At 44.0% G+C, this 21,985-nt stretch overlaps 1 long non-coding RNA gene across 1 annotated transcript in view; it reads left to right on the forward strand.

Moving 5' to 3' along the window:
- LOC144818045 (uncharacterized) overlaps positions 1-21,985 on the forward strand; it is a 93,532-nt gene that overhangs the window by 62,099 nt on the left and 9,448 nt on the right. Inside the window, exon 2 of the long non-coding RNA XR_013607020.1 lies at positions 1,185-1,303. This is a non-coding gene — a long non-coding RNA (uncharacterized LOC144818045). The remainder of the gene's footprint in view (positions 1-1,184; positions 1,304-21,985) is intronic.

The following is a 21,985-nucleotide window of genomic DNA, read 5'->3' on the forward strand; positions in this document are numbered from 1 at the left end:
GAGAGAGGGTCAATGCCTGGACCATAGTTGAGCAGGATAACCTGTTCTGGCCTATGGTGTTGGAATATGCCCAGATATTGACCAGAATCTGTGGTCCAGCTATAAGGCTACTCAGACGAGACTGGCACAGTACTTGTTGTAAGTAGAAACATATCCAATTTAGACCAATTCATTGAAATGCTGGAGTAAGCCATGGGCCCGATGATCTCCCGGATCAGGGGAGTGAGGTTGACATCAGGTTCTCTAATAAAAAGCAGCAGATCGTCGGCATTTATGGATAATAAAAAGCGCCCATACGTGCCCCAGGGAAAACCTCAGAAGTAAGGCTGTTAACTGAGACTTTGGCCACTGTGTCGATGTCCAACAACTTGATAAGAGACTGGAGACTGTCGGAGATGCCACATCGTCGGAGAGTCTTAAACAGAAATGGCCACTCTAGAGAGTCAAATGATTTTTTGGCGTCTAACAGTGCAAGCGCAGCCCTGACCACAGTGTTGTTTTGATTAATCATGGAGAATACTTTTCAGTGGTTAAGGGTCCTAGATGTATGTGAGGCAAATCCAGACTGTGCAGGGTCGACCATGTGCTCTAACAGGGGAGCATGGCGGATGGCAATAATTTTAGCTAGAATCTTTTCATAACAATTGATTGAAGAGAGGGGCAGATAAAAGGTGCATTTGACAGGGTCTTTACTGGTTTGAGGAAGAAGTGAGATAACAGTTTCTCACATCGAAGGGGACATCTCCCCATCTTGGAGCGATGTACCATAGAATTCAATAAGGTGGGGAGCAAGAATATGCTTTGTATACTTTATAAAAATCAGTAATGTCTGTAAGCCACACTAGGCCAGCTTCTCGCCATGAGATACTGCCACCTCCAATTAGCCACCCAAACCTACTTTCTAGCCAAAGCACCCCAACCTCGTGTTCCCTTCTGGTAGGTTGCCAACCAAACACAGCTAGTGGCAGAGGGCCGAGACTAATACCAGGAGGCAGCTGAACAGGTGGTAGAGGGCCACTTGGAAGATGTTCAAGGTGAGGGCACGAGCGCTGCTGGCTGCTTCTGTGATTGATAAACTGTGGCGCTATGTGTTACATGGTGTATGAACCTGCAGTTACAGTCTAACTTTTTAATTTAAGGTTCATATTAAAATCTGCCCATCTTCTATCTGTGGCTTTTTACAGAGCGCAAGCATAACATTTGGGAAGCCGATCTCTTGTTGTTATTGAAGAAGAATACTAAATGCAGAACAAGCACCCCAGTCCCAGATCTTACTAGCAAGCGCATTGATCATGTAACCAAGGTATGAGTTATTGTCAAAAGATCAGATGGGTTGACTCTGTCTAAGTTGTAAATTAAGAGTATTCCACGTTGCTGCCATCTGGACTGAGAAGGCTCTACCACCCCATTTGATACATTATAGCTCCAGTGCCGAGAAAAAGAGTTTGGAGTTGGAGCAGGTGTTAATAAATGAATACTGAAAAGAGAATCTCCGAGTAAGACAAAGTGGAGTCTTTTGGTAGAAAATCAATGCAAGTGTCTTATGTATATATGTATGTGGTAGTTCTATAGTACAAACCTTGCTAAAAGCCAAAGGACAGGAAGAACATAATCAATTTCTCTGCACAAATTGAACTTGTCAAAAATTAAGAAATGATCTTGGAACAAACAGATTCAAAACATATATGACCAAAGATTATCCTACTGCAGAACTCTTAATATGATGCTGGTGAGAAATTGATTTGCCTAGCAAACCAAGATAAGGTAAACAAGGGTGGACACAATTGTGTACTAACATAACCTTTTGAGGAAATCTCTGGAATTGTAATGTGTTTTAGAAAGATAAGATAATTGACACGTTTCACCTCTGGCTGCAATCTGTGGCATGAGATTCTTCTCCAAATCCATTGTAACCTCCAGATTCCTAACAAGCTTTTGGGTGGAGAGTGGTCCCACTGATGTGGCCAAAAGGGCCTCATTCCAGTCAGTTACTTCATTCCTCTTAAGAAATGTTTCAGACTTTTGTGGATTAAGATGTAAAGGTTTCTCTTACCAATTTTTAGTACTGAATGGAGGATGGAAAACCCAGGGCCTTTCCCTAACTTGACATCCTCCAGAACACAAATTCCATCTGTGAACATTAATACAGGCATTACCATTTAAAGCAACAGAAAACCGAAGGTGCTACATTAAGCTTGAGCAGCAGGTGAGTAGAGGGCAAAGCCTTGCAGATCTCCTCACTAAACAAGACTGACATGGGACATAAAAGCACCTAAACTAAACTGCTTTTGTTCTTCCCAATAAGATGAAATCAAGTCCAGTGTCCTGCAATGGATGTGAAAATATGAAAATATGCAAGTGACCTAACTCCAGTGACACCTAAGTGTGATGATGGTCAATAGAATGAAAAGCAGCTGACCAACTGCCAAAATCTGTATACCAACATCACCATTCACACTCATTACCAGTTGATCTGCTACTGAGACTTCTAAAGTATTTGTTCTCATTCTGGGGCAAACACCGTACTTGAAACAAGTGTAGAATTAGATTCGTCAAAATGCTGAACTGGGTTGTCACTTTCTTCCCTTTAACCTGGTACAAACATGCAAGAGAGAAATTAGTTGACAATTGACTGGTTGGTCTGCCTTTAGAGAGGGTTTCTTTAATAGTGCTGACAGCTGAATTAAATGCCACTGGAACCTTACCTGCCAGATCTGTTAATACTCTGCCTTAGAGGGGGGCTGTTAGACCCGGCATCCTTGTCATGGTTTTCCCATGACTTTTTGCCTTCAGACCTGCTGTTTTTTTGCAGACTTAATGTTTGCTGGCACTAGGTTGAAGCTCACTGCTGGGGTGTGGAATTTAATACAATATTTACTTGTCCATGGGGCAGGTTGCTTCATAAATCTGCTTGCCCTGTAACAAAATCCACTTGTCCTTTTCGTGCCATGTAGTGTAGTGACACATTATTGCAGCAATCTCACTTTGCCATTGCTAATTAGTGCTAAAGTGTTTGTGCTCTCCCCTTAAAACATGTTACATTGGCTTACACCTAATTGGCATATTTAACAGTGGCGGATCCTCCGCTAAGGTGGAGAAATTGTCGCCCCACTGAACAAAAGGAAAAATAAAAGGATAATAACTATTGTTATTATCATTTTATTTTTCCTATATACTTCAGTGGCTCTCGGGCAGGGCGGGGTTGGCAGAGTAGGGAGAGGAGTGGTTTTCACTCGTGAAGTGCACAGGATTGTGTGGCCAGCTCTCTTGGGCCGGCTAAACAGTCCTGCGTACTTTGCATCTTCCCCACCAGGCTGCATTACACAGCCCGGGGAGGAACATGCAGACCCTCCCAGTCCTCGTCTGAAAGACGATCTACGGTTCTCAGACCAATCACAATGCTGCATGTGAATGGCTACGGGGAGGCTGGGAGGACGGCTGCTTCCTTCTGCTGGCCGGGAGTGCAGGAAGATGTCGGAGGGACGGAGGATGAAGGAGAGGCAGTGGCCATTTCAGGTAAGTGGCTTTTTTCATTTTTTTTTTCTTTTTGTGTTCCCGCACCCCGCCCCACTACCCGGATCTGGTAGCAGCTGCTACTGATTAAGACCTGTTAAGGCAGGAAGCCAAGCAACCAACTGGCTTTTACCTTTGAAAACGGCAAACAGTCCTTATCTGCCTCCTTGTCTTTCACTTCAAAGTCATAAAGTGATTTGCATTGAGGTGGGAGCTCAGGTAAAGGCTTGATGATCTGGACAAAGTTGGTGTGGAAAAGCCATGGACACTGTTGATCTTGCCGTGGTACAATTTTTTATCAACTTGGTGGCGCAGGATGATGATATCGCCCTTGTTGAACTTGAGATCATGAGGCTCTTTGCCCCCGTAGTTGTACAATGCTTTGGTACACAGCAACTGAGGTACACCCAAAATAGAAGCATAAGTACATTGTAAAATAAAGGAGCTGCCCTCTGTGTAAAATAAAGGAGCTGCACTCTGCGTTTCACGTGTGCATAAAATTAGTGAAGGCAGAAAGTGTGGTGCCATCAGCATCAACGAGACACCATCCTCATGAGCAACTTCTCATGATGAAAGGTTTTAAAACCGCACTCAAACGGAACACCTACTTGCAGATTAAGAATGTAAAAATCTCGGTTTTTTGATAGGTAGGTAAACAATGATTTTCAAAAATTGTTTAGCTTGTTATAAGCATATTGACGAATTGTTGAATGATTGACACATTTATAAATAACTTTGTATTTCTGAAGTGTCAGTGTGGACAAAAATGGATGACCTTCACAGATTACCTTTTGTGGAAAATTCATAAAACCCCTTCATGGTGACTAGATGCTTCCTTGAGTTATTGTGACCATACAATTACTCCTTACTACCAAAGGGGAGAGGATGTGGGCTAATGGCTAGAGCGGTCAACCTCAAAGCTGGGGAACTTTGAGTTTCGACAGAGACGCTCAACATCCTGTGATTCTGGGCGCATCACTTAATCTCACATGCCTAACCCCCCCAAAAAAAATCCATTGAAAATAACAAGCAGAAAATACCAGCACTTATTGTGTACTATAAGACTTCTCTCCTATGCTCTTGCTGAGAAGGAAATGAAAGTAGTCCCCACAAGAACATATAAGCACCTACAGTGTAAGGAAACTGTAGTTGTATGGTGCTCCTGAGCAAGAAACGAAAGTGATGTATCAGGAGCACCAACCAATGAGGAGCCAGCAAAGACCTCTAACACAGGAGTGAACCTATGGAAAGCAGCATGCGAGGTTACATGCCTATGGTAAATACAACAGGTCTTGCAGACAGCGCATGTACACTGGCGCTCGACCTAAAAACGACCTATGTCTGGGATGCTACGACGAACGATGCACATCATGTGCAAAGTGACAATGATTAACCTGACTTGCCTGGGTATATAATAATCACTTTCACAATGGGAACGCTGTGTGCTTGCTTGGGGTAGAGGTGCTCCTGAGATCGGACTCATGTTGCTATTCTATGTTGGAGGTGGAGGATTGAGCCTAGGTTCGACTTGCAAGTTTGCAAAGTGGCTTGTGTATTCAACATAGTCATCACTCTTGCATTGTAGAGATTAAATGGAACTCTCTGCAGTGCTCTGTTCTCCCTTAGGTGATGACAGATAGTTGTGCATTCAAATGTATGAACACGACTAGTTGACAATAAAATGTCCCCGGGCGTAACCGCAGTTAAAATGGGTGAAATATGGTGCTGGGGTTATTGGGTTTGGATAGTTCAATTTAAGATTACTGCTGGAAAGTTTGAGATCAGTGTGGGCGGGAAGATAACAGGAGAAGGTCCTATTCACACTAATGTTTCTTAAAGTTGTGAGTAGCAAAGCAGATTGCTATATAAGCAGAAAGCATAACCTAGTTATCTGTCTGAGGGATTCGGAAATTGGGTGAGGTGAGGAGAGACCCCTAGAGTTTAAATATATGAAGTGGAATGTACGGGGTCTTAACAACTGCAGACAAGCATTTGCAATGCAATAGGTCTCACATTTGCAAGACTTAAAGCTATTGCTTTCATGAACATGAAAGCGGGCGGCATGCTCAAACATAAAGCACGTGCCTGTGTTGTAAATATAAATGCGGGCGCTGTGCTGAAACATAAAGCAATTGAGAACCAAAAGGGGGAAGGTCCATAAACACGTAGTGGAGGCTAGACCTTATATTTAAATTGCAAAAACACACAGTGCCCACACCACAATTACTCATTCAATATTCAAGAAGGGTAAGAAACCAGTTTATTGTAACCACCCTTAGGCAGCATTAGGCAGCATTACTCAGTGTCTATCATTTTATGCTTTTTTTCAAATTTTCAAAAAATCATAACAGAATAAAGGACTACGTATTGGAATATTTACAAGACTAAATACACTTTGTACATACATCAAAAAACAAACATTATTTACACACTAAAAAACGTTTCTGCATCAAACATTACAAAAAATTATAATTACATCACAACCAACAAATATTACAATAAAAACATGAAGAAAAATGATTTCCAAGGGGGTATAAGCAACTTAATAGCTTGTAAACGCTTAAATACTGGACCAGCCGGTCCTAGTGTCGTGAAGTTGACAATTTATTCCACCCAAGAAAGACTGCCGACGCGTTTCAAGAACCAAGCACAAAGTCACTGGTCTATCATCAGGGCTGTTTATTCTTTGTATCTGAAAAGATGCAAAGACATTGTTTTACTTTAACAGGCAAATTCATAATGAGTGCCTTTCTCCAATCGTGGGCAAGGAGTGATAATAAAGGATAGCTACATACCAAAATTGTTTTAAAGAGGGGCGTGATGGTTAATCTTCTTGTGGTCCAACTCGCTAGTTATTGTGGTGGCATAGGTTTCAATCATGTGGTTATTTCAAAACATTCTAAGTGAGTGGATATAACTCACAGAAGAATTAGCCTACCTTACTGAAGTATCTTGTTCTTAAAGATTTAAAGGGAGAAACCACAGTCACCATCCTGTAATAGAACGAAACGCCGATTTCAAAAAAGATCTCTCAAAAATATTGAATGAATGCTCAGACCACGATAAGGCGGTGTTTGTAAATACCTGCTCCTCTGCCACAGCATGCCCGTGCTCGAGTCTGCTTTCTTTCAATAAAGATGGCCGCCGCACTTTTCTGTTTGTTTTATACTTCCTGGTGCAAAATTGCATTATGGGACTTGTTTTATACTTACTGGTGCAAAATTGCATTATGGGACTTGTAGTCGCATTTAATCAAATCGCATATTCTAGGCGCCATGGAGACACATATATACGTGACATGTTTGCCTATCCATTTTATCGTGCTACAAGTCCCATAATGCAATTTTGCACCAGGAAGTATAAATGACGTCGTACAAGCAAAATTCGCCGTGCTACGGCAGCTCACAAAAAATAAGGTACGCTACTCCCCTTTTTTTACATTTTTGACTGGAGCTTGATAATTAAAAGACCCGAGTGGGTTAAATTGAAAACCAATTTCCCATCTTTTTTAGACATCTCTGTCTGCCCACCACAATAACTAGCGAGTTGGACCACAAGAAGATTAACCATCACGCCCCTCTTTAAAACAATTTTGGTATGTAGCTATCCTTTATTATCACTCCTTGCCCACGATTGGAGAAAGACACTCACTATTAATTTGCCTGTTAAAGTAAAACAATGTCTTTGCATCTTTTCAGATACAAAGAATAAACAGCCCTGATGATAGACCAGTGACTTTGTGCCTGGTTCTTGAAACGCGTTGGCAGTCTTTCTTGGGTGGAATAAATTGTCAACTTCACGACACTAGGACCGGCTGGTCCAGTATTTAAGCGTTTACAAGCTATTAAGTTGTTTATACCCCCTTGGAAATGATTTTTCTTCATGTTTTTTATTGTAATATTTGTTGGTTGTGATGTAATTATAATTTTTTGTAATGTTTGATGCAGAAACGTTTTTTAGTGTGTAAATAATGTTTGTTTTTTGATGTATATACAAAGTGTATTTAGTCTTGTAAATATTCCAATACGTAGTCCTTTATTCTGTTATGATTTTTTGAAAATTTGAAAAAAAGCATAAAATGATAGACACTGAGTAATGCTGTCTAAGGGTGGTTACAATAAACTGGTTTCTTACCCTTCTTGAATATTGAATGAGTAATTGTGGTGTGGGCACTGTGTGTTTTTGCAATTGAAACATAAAGCAAGGCGTACGTGCACAGTAATGAAAAAATAATGATGAAAGCGGACATTATGCTAAAATATAAAGCTCTGTGCCTGTGCATATTTAGGTTATGTGCAAGGCGGCCCGTGAAGCAGGCGACATAATTATATTTAAAAAAACATGAAACCGGGTGCTGCGCTGGTGATAGAATATCACTATTACAAAACAAAAGAAGTAGTCACTAAATGAAACACACAAACACTTACAGCGTTTCAAAACTGTAGTTGGCAGGTGCTCATTTTGATAGAACAGAAGTGATGCATCGTGAGCGCCATTGAATAAGGAGCCAGGAAAGAAGAGCAACGGAGGAGTAAGCCAGCCACAAGCAGCAGGCGGTATTACGCTCCGTATAATGCTTACACCAGGTCTTGCAGACAGTGTATGCACTCTGCGTAGGCTCGACCTAAAAATCCGAAGAACTCTTTTTGCAGAGCAACAATTCATTATTTATCCATGAAAAGCACAATAATAAGAGAAATGAAAGGCCTTCCTATATCAGCTCAGCGATGTCCTCCATGTTATGTTTTAAGCAGGTGTCAAATTGAATTTTGATATTTGCACCCCTGAGCTTAGAATGAAAGGCTTGAAACTACACACTCCACAATACAAAGGCACCTAAGCAATGAACATAACAGCTGAGGTTTCGACTTGCTTTTGGGTCATATTGACAAGTCTGCATAAAAACTTCAATGACTTTCCAAAGAAAGGGCTGTTGAAGTGCCAAGTGTGTGAGCAGCACAAAATACTGCAGACCTGCCTTCTTAAGCAACAAACAAGTGCCCTAAGTTGGCAGGGTATGCCCAGGCATGGGTCCCTTGCTCACTTTGCCACTGGATTCAAGCTAGCCTGACTGATGAGGGGTGTTACCCCGAAACCATGCACAGGATGCTTGTTTACAGTCCAGGGAAGACCTGGTTTGGCAGTTCTGGCTGGATTATTCCCATGAGGAAAAAGGTCAAGACTGATTTGCTTATGGCTTGGTCTGAACTGGGATGGCGAAGTGAGCTAAAGAACGATGATGGATTCAACCCAGATCTGTGACTGGGGGGTGAGTGTCTTTAAAATGTCAGCGCTCCATCCATCATCTCCTTGTATTTGCTAAATTAGACGAGGGGCATACCTATCATCTTGTCCCCACATCATGAGGATAATCTTCCCCAGCCCTTGCTTTAAATCAACAGCACTAAACATGTTGGGACTTGGTAATTATGTCCTGGTATGTGTTGTCAATTTTAGAGCTGTGGCTTTTTTTGAACACAGGCCAAATATCAAACATTGCCTCACACTGTTACCCAAAAACTATTCTTTACGTTTACTATAACATAATTTCATTAATGTACTTTTGATGAAGATGTGCTTAATTTGAGGTGATCCAATGTCGAATCTCAAAAGTTTCAACAATGCTCTCCCCCTCCCACGCACTGATGCACACTTCATAATACATGATAGTGTGCGTAGTCTTTAATTCCAAGATGGCTGCACTCTACTAAACACCAATGTCTGTAGTCTGCCCACAGTGCTGTTTGCAAGTCTCCCACGCAGACACTGTTCTGGTAAATTTCACTGTAACTGCTGAGGTGGTGCTGCATCAGCTTCTGGACAGGCATAAAGGTAATTGATGAAGTAACTTCACAAAGAGATAATAAACCTTTCCCTTTTGACTTGGATTTGCCTTTGAGCCTGAGTGGGGTACTTCAGCGTAGAAGACCACACGCGCACAGACTTTCTGGGATAGAAAATGAATTGTACCTCACCTGCGACAAGCACAGCAATGCACGCCAGGCGTGGACAATTATGTCATCCTGCACACTGCACTTAAAGAATCATAACACAATGAACGCACAGCCTATAAATAATAGATCGGCACCTTGAGATCATTCTATCTAGCTCAGCAAAGCCTATGCATCTGTATACAATGAATCTCGACATGGTGAAGTCTAGAACGAAATCCTCCAAACAGTTCAACGTTTTAGAGAAGGGTAGAAAAAAAATCTCTGAACTTCACAGCTTGTCATTTCTCGGCACACAGGCAGACATGTTAACACTCTAAAAGCGGGCGCCGTGCTAAAACATAAAGCACGGCACCCGTGCACAGTAATTAGAAAATAATGATGAAAGCAGGCGACGTGTGTTGTAATTATTATTATCATTTCTCCTTATTATCCACTGTCGGATTGTATGATGTGGTCTAGTGGTTGGGGTGGAGTTAAGAGGGAGGAGCAGGAACGGGAGGGGCCAGAGACAGGAACCAGGGCAGTTAGAGTAGGGACGGGAAAGGAGATGGACGTAAGAATAAAGAGCTGAGTATGTACAAGCCTGTGTCCGTGTATCATTGTCGTGGGACACGACAACTGGCGACGAGGGTGGGATCGAGCACACATGTGCTGATCCTGTGACGCTGCCCGACACTGTGACCCCGTCCCCGGCAGCGTGAGTGAAAAGCCGACCCTGAACCTCCATGACCGCGTGGAGTGATAAATGAGCGTGGGAGCGCCGTCGCGCGTAGGAGGGTCGGAGCTCGCCCGTGTGTGGGGCTGGAGCACAAGAACAGAAGTGCCCACCGGGAGCTTACCCCGGCGGCAACTAGCCTGAAGCTCGCCCTGCGTGTGGGGCTGGAGCGTGGAGCTGAAAGCGCCTACCGAGTGCCCACCTCGGCGGCAGAAGCGCAAGTGGAAGCGCCCACCGAGTGCCCACCTCGGCGGCGAACAGAGCGGAGCTCGCCCCGTGCCTGGAGGCTTGAGCGTGCCCACCGGAGCCCACCCGGCGGCAGTAGCAGCGAGGATCACCCCACGTGTGAGGAGTGGACAAGAGACAACCAAAAGCCGACCGGGAGCCCACTCCGGCAGCAGGAGACAAAGGAAAGAAACCTCACCTGCAGCAGTGACTCTGGCGGTGGATCGCGGCTGAAAACGGCGAGCGGTGAGTGGAAAACTGCAGCCCCGAGTGAATGTGTGGCTCCGGTCGAAGGAACGAGCAGAAACGACCGAAATCTCGGTGAAAACGAGATTCCCGGCGGCCATCTTGAAGTCAGGCAGCATTGGCCAATCCCCTGCGAGGGATCATCGGCGGCCATTTTAAGGTCAGGCAGAAGACCTGAAAGTACAAATAATCATTGGCAAGTGCCACAGGGCCTGGGAACAAGCACTGGTAAGTGCAAATCAAGCAGTGGTAAACACAAAACAACAAGCACTGGTAAAGACAAGAAAAGAAACTATACACCAAGCATTGGCAAATGCAAGGGCGTACAAACACTGGTGCACGCAAAGACAAGTACTGGCTAAGAAGAAACAAGCATTGATCCATGCAAAGAGACACAAGCATTGACACACACAGATCAACAAACATTGGACAAATCATGGCCAAGGAAGAAAACCAGCATTAGCGACGGCCCAACAAACAGTGGCAGAGAAACCAATCAGCAGTGGCGAAAAGATACAAACAATCACGTGAACGCGACCAAACAAACGTTGGCAAGAAACAACAAACCAGCACGAACACCTACAAAGGTAATACAACAAACACTGGCCAACGCACGTGCGGAAAAGAAGCAAGCATAGACGCATGCAAGAGATAGATGAGTGACTGGATAATCTGCATTAACTTGGAACGAAAACACAAACAAACACGTTTCGTATTTAAACAAGCCCAAGCAACTGCAAGCCTCGACACTAACAAGCTCAGGATCACGCAAATCTTGAACGAAACTGACACAAGCGAACACGCGTCCCGCACGTAAGCAAACACGAGCAAAGGCGAATACCGAAGCATACCTCCGGCGCCACGCAACGATAAATGATCAACCCACCTGATTCCAAAGAAGATAACCAAACAGAGACTAGAGACCGGGAGGGTCAGCAAAAGAAAACAAGAAGAGGAAGGGAACGGTCCTGCAATATTGTCAAGCCAGCGCAGTTCACCATCATGTCGGTGAGAGAAGAAACTCATACTTCGAGCCCCTGCATTGGAGTGCCACCCCCAATGACACAGACTAGCAACCAGAACCTGGGGCCAGAATGGAACCGGTGGCTGGAATCACTGGACGATTTTCTTGAGGCAATTGGTGAGCGAAGAGACAGAAAATGTCTGATGCTACTCCTTCAACTGGTCGGTCATGAGGGCCGACGCTTAATCAGAACATTTCCCAAAAGGGACACAGAGAGCTATGAAAGACTCCAAGTGAAGGTACGTGCCCATTTCCATGCACCGGTGGAAGTGGATCATGCTCGCATCGCTTTCAATGCAGCACGGCAGGAATCAGGAGAACCATTGCCGAAATTCATCACCCGGTTGCTAAGTCTGGCACCCCACTGCTATTTCAATAAATTTACAGATGAGGAAGCAGTTCGGCTCCGGATAATCGAAGGCTGCTCAAGCACAGACACAAAGCGCAAGATTCTTCAGGAACAGTGGTCACTAAAGAGAATCATCAGAGGGGCCGAGGTTGGAGTGCGGATGAAAGCAAAGGACTTATCGAAAGACATGCACTCGAATGCAAGACACATGGATGTCTGGAGAGAGACATCCCTCATGTCCGGGGGCAAGGCCCAGGAAACAAACAAAGCCGAAAAGAAGGCGGGTGATTCAGAGCCAAGACGAAACAAGAGACACAGCGTCATGGAACACCCCAAGTCACCATCACAACAGACCAGGATGAATCAGGATTGCGAAAGCGACACTGATACAACCTCGCAGAGTTATTCAACCTCAAGGAGTCAGTCAACGGATGACTATACTGATACAACCTCACGGAGTTACTCAACCTCAAGGAGTCAGTCAACCGATGATGAAAATGGTTATGAAGCAGATGTAGTGTCAAGCGGGTCAGGTCACACCAATGGACAATATGGCAGATTGCTCAACAGGAGGGCAAGCAAGACAAACTACAGAAGACAGGACCAGTCCCGTCAACGCCGGAAATCGGCACACGAACATCCCTGGGCATCCTCCCGCTATGCACCAAAGTCTATAGATGAGTCCGAGGACGCGTCAATCAGCGAGACATATCACCCCAATGGCACGGACGTCAGCACGTCTAACGAACGAGAAGAAGAAACCAACCACATTAGTGGTAAGTCACTCAGACACCGAAAAGGGAGGGGCATGTGCCCTCAAGACAATTGTGGCAATGAGAAAACGGAGAAGGGACAAGTGATGTCCCGTGTAAAGGGTAAAGACCAAATGCGCCGAGATCAAACTAGAGAAATAAATGTGTGGGTAACAAACGATCTCTCCATCACAACAACACAAAAGACACATAAAGAGACGTACCCAAAGGAATGCTCCATAGATAGCTCCTACGTCAGGAGCATGTCATCCCAAACCACCGACTCAATAAACTTATCAGTCACGATGCCCTCAAAGGACCGTTCTCAAAAGAAATCCACGAACGACTCCTCCGAGTCGGAAAGTATGTCTGTCCAATCGTTCAAGTCAACAAAATCATGGTCCCGACCACGTCCATGGCATCAGTCACCCGACCGCACAACAGAACCAAAGGACACCATGTCTCATCTGTCATCGCCATTTCAAGACATGAGTAATATGCCGTCACCCCTGATGGGGTCAGCGAGGCTGACTAAAAGAACTGACGGAAGGAAAACAAAGAGATGGGACAGTATCTACCAATTAGAAAAGGATTATCCGGTCACCCCGGGAGGAGGACCAAAAGTGGTGACAGAGATCGACTGTCACCGAACGAGAGAGGAACAGGTACCTGACCGAATGGTCAGGAGTTTCGCCGGTTCCAAACAAGAGCGAGAGAGAGAGAGACAAACAGAGGCAACAAACGAGTCCAGGAATCAAGACAGGACACCCATTTCAGATAGTACATTAATGTCTGGCATGCCCGATGGTGAACAGAAGAACAGTGCTGCTCCCAACCCGACAAGACAAAGAGAAATAACCGTACAGGTGGGAGCTCGGAAGAAGACCGGAACAGTGTCCACTCCCGAAGGAGATCAACCGTCAACAGAACAAGAGTCACCAAGGAAAGTAGACTGCCACGGCCGAGCTGAGCCAGCAGCAGTCACACAACATAAAAGAACCATGATAACTGCGGAACCGGATAGTAAACAGCCCACACAGAATGGGTTGCTTTCTCAAAGGTGCACTCCCGTAGTCAATGATGTCTCGGTTAAGGCACCGAAAAGATTGGTCAATGTCAGGACCACCACGGATTCGACACTACTGATGCTTGAAGAACAAGCCGTCCGCCAACCCGTGTGGTGGATTGAAGAAGTGCGAACACTGTGGAAATTAAGTTCAGTTTGTTAAGAAGGGGGGAGATGTCGGATTGTATGATGTGGTCTAGTGGTTGGGGTGGAGTTAAGAGGGAGGAGCAGGAACGGGAGGGGCCAGAGACAGGAACCAGGGCAGTTAGAGTAGGGACGGGAAAGGAGATGGACGTAAGAATAAAGAGCTGAGTATGTACAAGCCTGTGTCCGTGTATCATTGTCGTGGGACACGACATCCACCTTGTATAAATGACTATTCTTCCTTCTTTTTCACCTTAGCCTTTCCTCTTCTAGGGTTTCTTCTGCTCACCCCTTTTCTTCCCCACCAGTGCATTGTTCCCCCCGAATGTCCTGTTGAGCTTTCCTTCATTTGGTGTGACAGTTCAACTGTCAGCTTGGTGGGTTATGGAGTTTGTTGAACAAAGCTTGTCACATCTTACCTTGGATTTCACTTCATTATTTCACTGGCGATGATTTTGTGCGCGGAGGACAATGTGAGCAACATGTTCCTGGAGTATTGTTCTGCAGTCTTGTGGCAGTGACACTACGTGCAGATTCTTCTTCTTGAAGAAGTTCCTTCTTTCCAGTTTGTGGTTCCCTTCACGGTCGGTTCTGCCGTACATGCTGCATCACTGCTCCCTTGAAGGTGCCGACATCGTGTAATTTCGTTCCTGGATGCGGTTCATACTGCATCACTGCTCCCTTGAAGGTGCCAACATCGTGCAATTTCATTTCCTGGACCCAGAGTTTATCTCTGCTCAACCGACATCTAACATGGGCTTCGATAGGAATTCATAGAGCATATTATCAAGCCCAATATAGCCGCTTTATCGGCAGTTTCCTGCCGATAAAAGCGGCGATAATGTATCGCCCGTCCTTGATAATATGCCCCTGTGTTCCTAGTTTTGAGTCACGCCTTCAAGAGGCAATGCTTCCTTGCATTGTTGCCTGAGGTAGAGGTTTCACACTCAGTCATCGAGACATATTTGTCCGGAACAAGCATCCAGGTTTTGAGAATACATTATGACAAGGTATTTCTTTTTCCGGTCACCTTTGCGGAGCCGTTTCCCTCAGGGATTTCCTTGTTCTTCCATCCTGTTCCTGTGGCATCCAGAGCACGAATTATGTGAGTGAAATAAAAAGAAGAAAAAAAGTAATTCGCCAAAATCATTCCTCTCTTGGTGAGAAATTATTTGAGACTTATTTTGTTGCTCTTTCTCCTGGCAGTGTAATTTCTTTGTTTCCTACAGTGGATTTAGACTTCTGTGCTCAATGAGACAGTTTTTTTACATTCCCTGTCAGAACTGCCATGAACAATTTTCTGTATGCATATTTACTCAGTCTGCCATTAAAAATAAATATATAGACACTTAAAATGATAAGTGCATATTAACTCCGTTTTCTCCACAGGTTTTGTTGACTTATATTGAGTATTTATTCAAGTATAGGGTTTTCCTTAAGTTTACATTAATTATATTTTCCTCCAAGAGAATTCCTTATTTGCTCCATGGCAGCCGCAAGCCTGAATCAACCTCCTCCTTACCTTTCTGATGCTGGAGAACCGATCTTAGCATGGAAAAATTGGACAAGATTGTTCGAAACCTATCTCATTGCATTAGGTGCTACTGGGTTCTAGTTTGCAGATAAGATAAAGGTTGTCATAGAGAGGCATTAATTCTCTTTGGTAGAACACAAGGAAAAAATTAAAAAGTAGGAAGTCACATTGTGTCAATTGAGCCTCGTGAGGTCGATGATATCAGCGAGGAATTAAAAAATGTGTACGCGATAAGGAATCACAAGAAGAGTGAATCTTTTAAGGAGTCTGGTAAAGAAAAGTACAATCAGGAACATAAACTTAAGTGGTTCAAGTGTGGCACTAAGGGGCAACAAGTTAACAGTGCTCATTGTTTAGCCAGAACAGTTTTGTGTAGGAAATGTAACTGGAAGGGACATTTTGCAAGGGTGGGTAAAGATATGAACAGTAGGACAGTGAATAATATTGAACATGTTGAGTAAGAAAGAGGGAGATATGTCCTCCAAGTAGCAGCTAACAAGAAAAGGAAAGGACAGTTTATGATCTTCCTAAGTGTGACATATTTTTAGATGGACAAAAAAATAGAGGTCTATGCTGATTCATGTTCACTGTTTTCTTTTATAAACAGTGAAACCTATCCTGCTTATTTTGGGGATGACTCTACCTGTTTGGAAAAACCTGATGTGATTTCGGTAGGGTATAACAAAAATCCCATACCTTTAGAGATTGCGGTAACCATGAAGATCACATTCAAAGATAGGAGCACTGTAGAAAAGGTGTACATATCTAGACAGGGGTCGAATATTTTCGGTTGATCCCCTCAGAAGGACTTAAGAATAAATAAATAAATTGTGTACATTCCTGGGCCAAGGCACCCAGTGAAATAACAAAGTGAAATCCAAGGTAAGAGGTGATGAGCTTTATTCAAAGACATCCATAACCCACCAAGCTGACAGTTGAACGATCACACCAACTGAAGGAACGGTCAACGGAAAGTTCAGGGGAACAATGCGGTGGTGGGGAAGAAAAGGGGTGAGCAGAAGAAACAATAGAAGAGGAAAGGCTAAGGTGAATAAAGAAGGAAGAAGAGTAATTTATACCAGGTGGATAATAAGGAGAAATGATGATAATAATTAAAACACATCTCCTTGCAATGCTGAGGAAGGAAACTGATAAGGTAAAACATATACGCATGAACTTAATATAGACCATTACATCAAGGAGCATGATCGGTTTCACTGTTTATAAAACTGTGCTAAAATATAAAGTATGGTGCCCTTGCATACTTTAGTTGGGTGCATGACGACCCATGGTGATGAAGTAAAAACATGAGACCGGGATCACTAGCGCAAAACAAAAGAAGTAGTTGCTAAATGAAACACGTAAACACTTACCGCACCACAAAACTGTAGTTGGCTGGTGCTCCTTGCAATACAATGGAAGTGATGTAATTGGGAACGCCTTCCAATAAGAAGCCAAGAAAGAAGAGCAATGGAAGAGTTAACTAATGGTAATCAGTAGGTTAGAATACACTCCGTATACTGCTTACACCGGTCTTGCAGACATCGTATGCACGCTTTCTAGGCTTGACCTAAAAAACAAGGCAGATTGTGGCATATGCTAATAGACGCAATATTGATATCCTGCTGCTACAGGAAACACATTTCATCGATGGAAGATGTATAAATATGGCCACTAGCTGGGGGGTGCATAGATATAGTTACTCTGTGAGGCTGCGATTTGTATTAGAAAAGGCCTACCATATAGACAGATACAATCAGTCCTAGATCTCGTATATATTTGATTGTAAAGGGAATATTAAATGAGACACACATCACATTGGTAAATGCATATACCCTGAACTATGACGACCCCTGTTTTTTCTCAAGAATAATGGAAAATGCAGAACATTGCTGGCATGTGCGATCTCATGGGAAGGAAATCATTATGTGGCACAACACAGTACAGAGGATATGGCGGTCCCATCCAAATATGCTATTGGATACAATGTTTAAGGAAGAAAAACAAAAGGCTATTCAAACATTTTTCAAGAGGAATGTAGACTCAGTTCAGGAAGTTGAGACATTGTGGGAAGCATTTAATGTGATAATAAGAGAGGAATGTATTTTTAAAGAACATGACATAGTATGTCACGCTCCCATGCCATGTTGTCAATACAGGGCCAAATCCCCCACCTCCTGACACCAGATTTACCCCTGACAAGCTTGCCCTCTAGTGCTGTTTGGAGATTACAGTGTCCACAGCTCAGCCTTTTCCCCCATCCGTGGTTGCCTGAGTATGTAGTGTCAAAAACAATGATGTATACAATAATATGAGGTACACCACTGTCCACAGTTTTGGTTAACTGCGGCTATTTGCACCACAGTATTTTCAAGGCCTCCTTTGTGCACTTGGATAGTTTGTGTTGTTTTGTCTCTGCCATGTTAAGGCTCCAGTGGGATTTGCGGAAACCTTGCAAGATTTTGGCAAATCTCAGCAGCCATCTTTGGCGCTGTTAATATTTAAACTCTGCCCAAGCTATCTCATATTCTTTGAGAGTTCAGGTGTCAAATTGAATCCAGACCCTTCTAGTGCGGCTTCAGGATCAAGTGCAGTTCTAAGTCCAGGAAGTACCACACAAGTAGTGCACTCTTTGGCCCCTGTGATTCCTCTAGCTCCACCAGAAAGATTCAGTGGGGATCCTCAGAAGACTCAGATATTTTTGACGCGGTTTTCACTACATTTTATGTGTTGTCCGACCGTCTTTCCAGATGCACAGTCGTGAATTGCTTTAATACTATCTTATTTAAGTGGGGACGCTACTTCATGATCTAAGCCTTTGGTCACGCAGGACAATTCAGTTTTGTGCAACTTTGAAGAATTAAAAATAATAATGTTTACGAATATGTAAATGTAGCCCAAGCAACAGATAATGAGCTGCTAGAATGGAGGCAAGGAAACCAAGAGTTGTTAACCTATTTGGCGCAGTTCAACAAGTTAGTGGTTGAGACAGAGTGGCCTGAAAGCAAGAGAGCAGCTTTATTTTATTGAGGGCTAAAGGATGATTTGAAGGACGTGTTAGCACACATACCTAGTCGTCCCACAGAGGTGTCACCATTAATTGATTTAGTCTTGGAAGTAGACTATCGGCAAGCAGAGAGAAGAGGAGAATGACGGAGAGAATTTCGTCCAAGCATTCCTTGATTTGATTGAACGAGAACAGATGTCCTGAAGTCATCCGAAAAAGAGTCAAGAGTTGAACCGATGCAGATTGGTACAATAAGAGGTCCTCTTTCAATAGAAGAGAAAGAGAAAAGACGGCAAAACAATCTTTGTCTTTATTGTGGAATCAGTGGGCATTTTGTAAAAGGGTGTCCAAAGAAGCCTCAGCTTTTCAAGAAGGAAATCTTGCAGCACCACCAGTAGGAGGAGTTGGACTGGTGGATGCGCAAGATAAAACAACTCCAAAAGAACATCAAGTCGCGAACACTTTACAATCTTCTGCTCCGCATTTGATTTTAACAATGACTATAATGTTCAAAAACAAGACTCTTCAAGTGATGGCAGTCATTTTGGATTCGGGAGCCGCTGGAAAGTTTTGTGACCGTAAGTTTGCAGACAAGGTAGGCCTAGAAGCGATTCAAAGGCAAAAAATGAAGCTTTAAGACGGTTGATGGTACAACTTTATCGTCTGGTCCTATTGTCAGCCACACTGAGGGGGTCATTATGATTGCGGAATTCCCGCATCCTCCGGGCCGGCGGAAGCCACCGCCGGCCCGGAGGATGCGGGAAAACCGCAGCGGAGCCTCCACAGACCCACCGCCAAATTAGGATGGCTGGTGGGTCTGATAATCTGTCCGCAGCTTTTCCGCCGCGGTCGGAAGGCGACCGCGGCAGAAAAGTACTAACATGTCTGGTGGTGTCTATCAGACACCGCCAGGCATATTAGGATGTCTGCAATTCTATGCTTTTCCACGGCGGCTTTTCCGCCGTGAAAAAGCATACGGACCTTCACTTCGGGGGCCCGTTGCGGGCCCCCTGGGTGAAGGGGTGGGGGGTGCACATGGGGGGTACCTATGGTACCCCCCTGCATTTGCGTGCACAATGCAGCAGGCACCGCGCGGTGCCTGCCGCTTTGTGCACGCAAATGCTGTGCATGCATTTTTTACATTGGGGCGGGTGCAGCTTGAAGCTGCACCCGCCGCAATGTTAGAGATAGAGGATGTGACCGCCACCCTGGCGGTCACATCCTAATCAGATCGGAGGGAACGCCGCAGCCCATGCGGACGTTCCCTCCTCCTCAGGGGTCGCGGACGGACTCAAGTCCGTCCGCGATCCTAATCGACCCCTATGTGTGTAGAACTAATAACAGTTGAGGGCCATCGTGAAGAGATACAGTTTAACCTTATCGATGCCCCCCAATTCCAACCTATTCTGGGGTTGCCTTGGTTAAGGGAACATAACCCTACGAAAAACTGGAGTGAGAGAACAGTGGTGTTGGATTCCAGTTATTGCATTGAGCATTGCTATCAAAGCAAATTGGAGAGCAATAGAGAAAATTCAGACGCGCTGTTGTGTGAAAACAATATGACGGTGTGCGTGGTTCAAGATGTGGAACTCCCAGAAGAATATTAAGAGTTTGCCGATGTGTTTAATGAAATTGAGGCTGCGAAGTTACCATCACATCGATCTTCTGATTGTAAAATTGATTTGGAACCTGGAGCAAGTCTCCCATGTAGTCAAATCTACGCTCTCACTGAAGTGGAATACCAGTATCTGAAGGATTATTTGCATAATTAGCTGGGAAAAGGATTTATTCAGCCCTCACAGTCTCCTGTCTCCTCGCCACTTTTTTTTATTCCAAAACAGGATGGCGAGTTGAGAATCTGTGTAGATTATAAGGCCTAGAATAAGAAAACCTCCAAGAACCGTTACCCTCTTTCCTTGATCTCGGTCCTACTTGATCAACTGAAGGGCACAAAGATCTTTACGAAGTGTGATTTGCGGGGAGCCTATCATTTAATCAGAGTGTGCGAGGGGAACGAGTGGAGAACGGCCTTCAGAACCAAATATGTATTATACGAATATCAAGTGTTGCCCTGCAGACTTTGTAATGCCCCAACGGCTTTCCAATACTTTATCAACGATGTATTTAAAGAATTTACATTGATCAGTGTGCTAATGTGTATATCGATGACATTCTAATCTATTCGACCATGGAAGAGGAACATCAGCTGCAAGTCAAAAGAATATTGTAACGATTAAGAGAAAATCGTCTGTATGCAAAGCTGGAAAAATGTGCCTTTGGAATTTAGTCAGTAGACTTCTTAGGATTTATCATCGCTCCTGAGGGTTTGACCATGGTTAAGAAGAAAATTGATGCAGTGATGAACTGGCCTCCACCGTCATCCGTGAAGGAGATACAAAGCTTTATAGACTTTGCAAACTTTTATCAGAGGTTCAGTAAAGATTTTTCTCAAAAGATCATACCTGTAACCAAGCTCTTAAGAGCCTCCGCACCAATCTTATTGTATGCAGACCCAAGTCAGCCCTTTTATTTAGAAACCGATGCTCCAAACAACCAATTGGTGGAGTATTGTTGCAACGATACAAGGTCACCGGTCAGCTGCATCCAATTGCATATTGGTCAAGAAAATTGCTTCCGGCGCCTTGAGACCCTCCGGGTGAGTAGCGCGCTATATAAATGCTTTGATTGATTGATTGATTGAAGTTACACCATTACCGAAAAGGAGCTTTTAGCCATCAAGGAAGCATTTCAAGAGTGGCGGCACTATCTTCTAGGTGCAAGACATGTGGTAACGGTGTTTGCAGACCACAGGAATTTGAAATTTTTAAAATTAGCCATAACCTTGACTCCCAGACATTTGAGATGGTCTTTATTCTTCGCAGATTATGACTTTACCATCACCTACCGACCAGGCAAGAATAATAGAAAGGCTTATGTATGGTTGCGGGTGGTCCACCGGTTGCAGTGTGTTGTGTACTTTTTCTTTGAAAGCGCTTAGAGACCATTGGAGATTTGCGCTATACAAAAATATAGCAACATAACATAACATAACATTATGCATTGTCTAGAATAGGCACAGAAGGTACAAAAACGTTGGTAGATGTCCAGAAGATCATTCCAGAAAGCAAGATAATTGGGGCCATCAATGAGGAAGCAATCAGAAAAGAAATGACACTGGAAGAGATGCAGGAGTGGGCAGGGAAGAATTCCTTTAGAGAAGTTCATCAGCAATTGCCCTTTCATACAAAAAGCCTTGTATTTACCAACTCGAGAACTCCAACAGCAAGAGCTGTTCGACAGTCATGACCGTCCCTTAGCTTGTCACCAAGAAAATCCTCGAACCAAAGAATTAGTTGAGAGACAGTTCTGGTGGCCCACCTTAGCGAAGGAGGTTCAACAGTATGTGGGAGGATGCGAGGTCTGTGCACGAGGAAAGTCGGACCCGCAAGCCCCTCA

This window comes from Lissotriton helveticus, chromosome 2_1 (assembly GCF_964261635.1).
Source record: "Lissotriton helveticus chromosome 2_1, aLisHel1.1, whole genome shotgun sequence".
Lineage (NCBI taxonomy): Eukaryota > Metazoa > Chordata > Amphibia > Caudata > Salamandridae > Lissotriton > Lissotriton helveticus.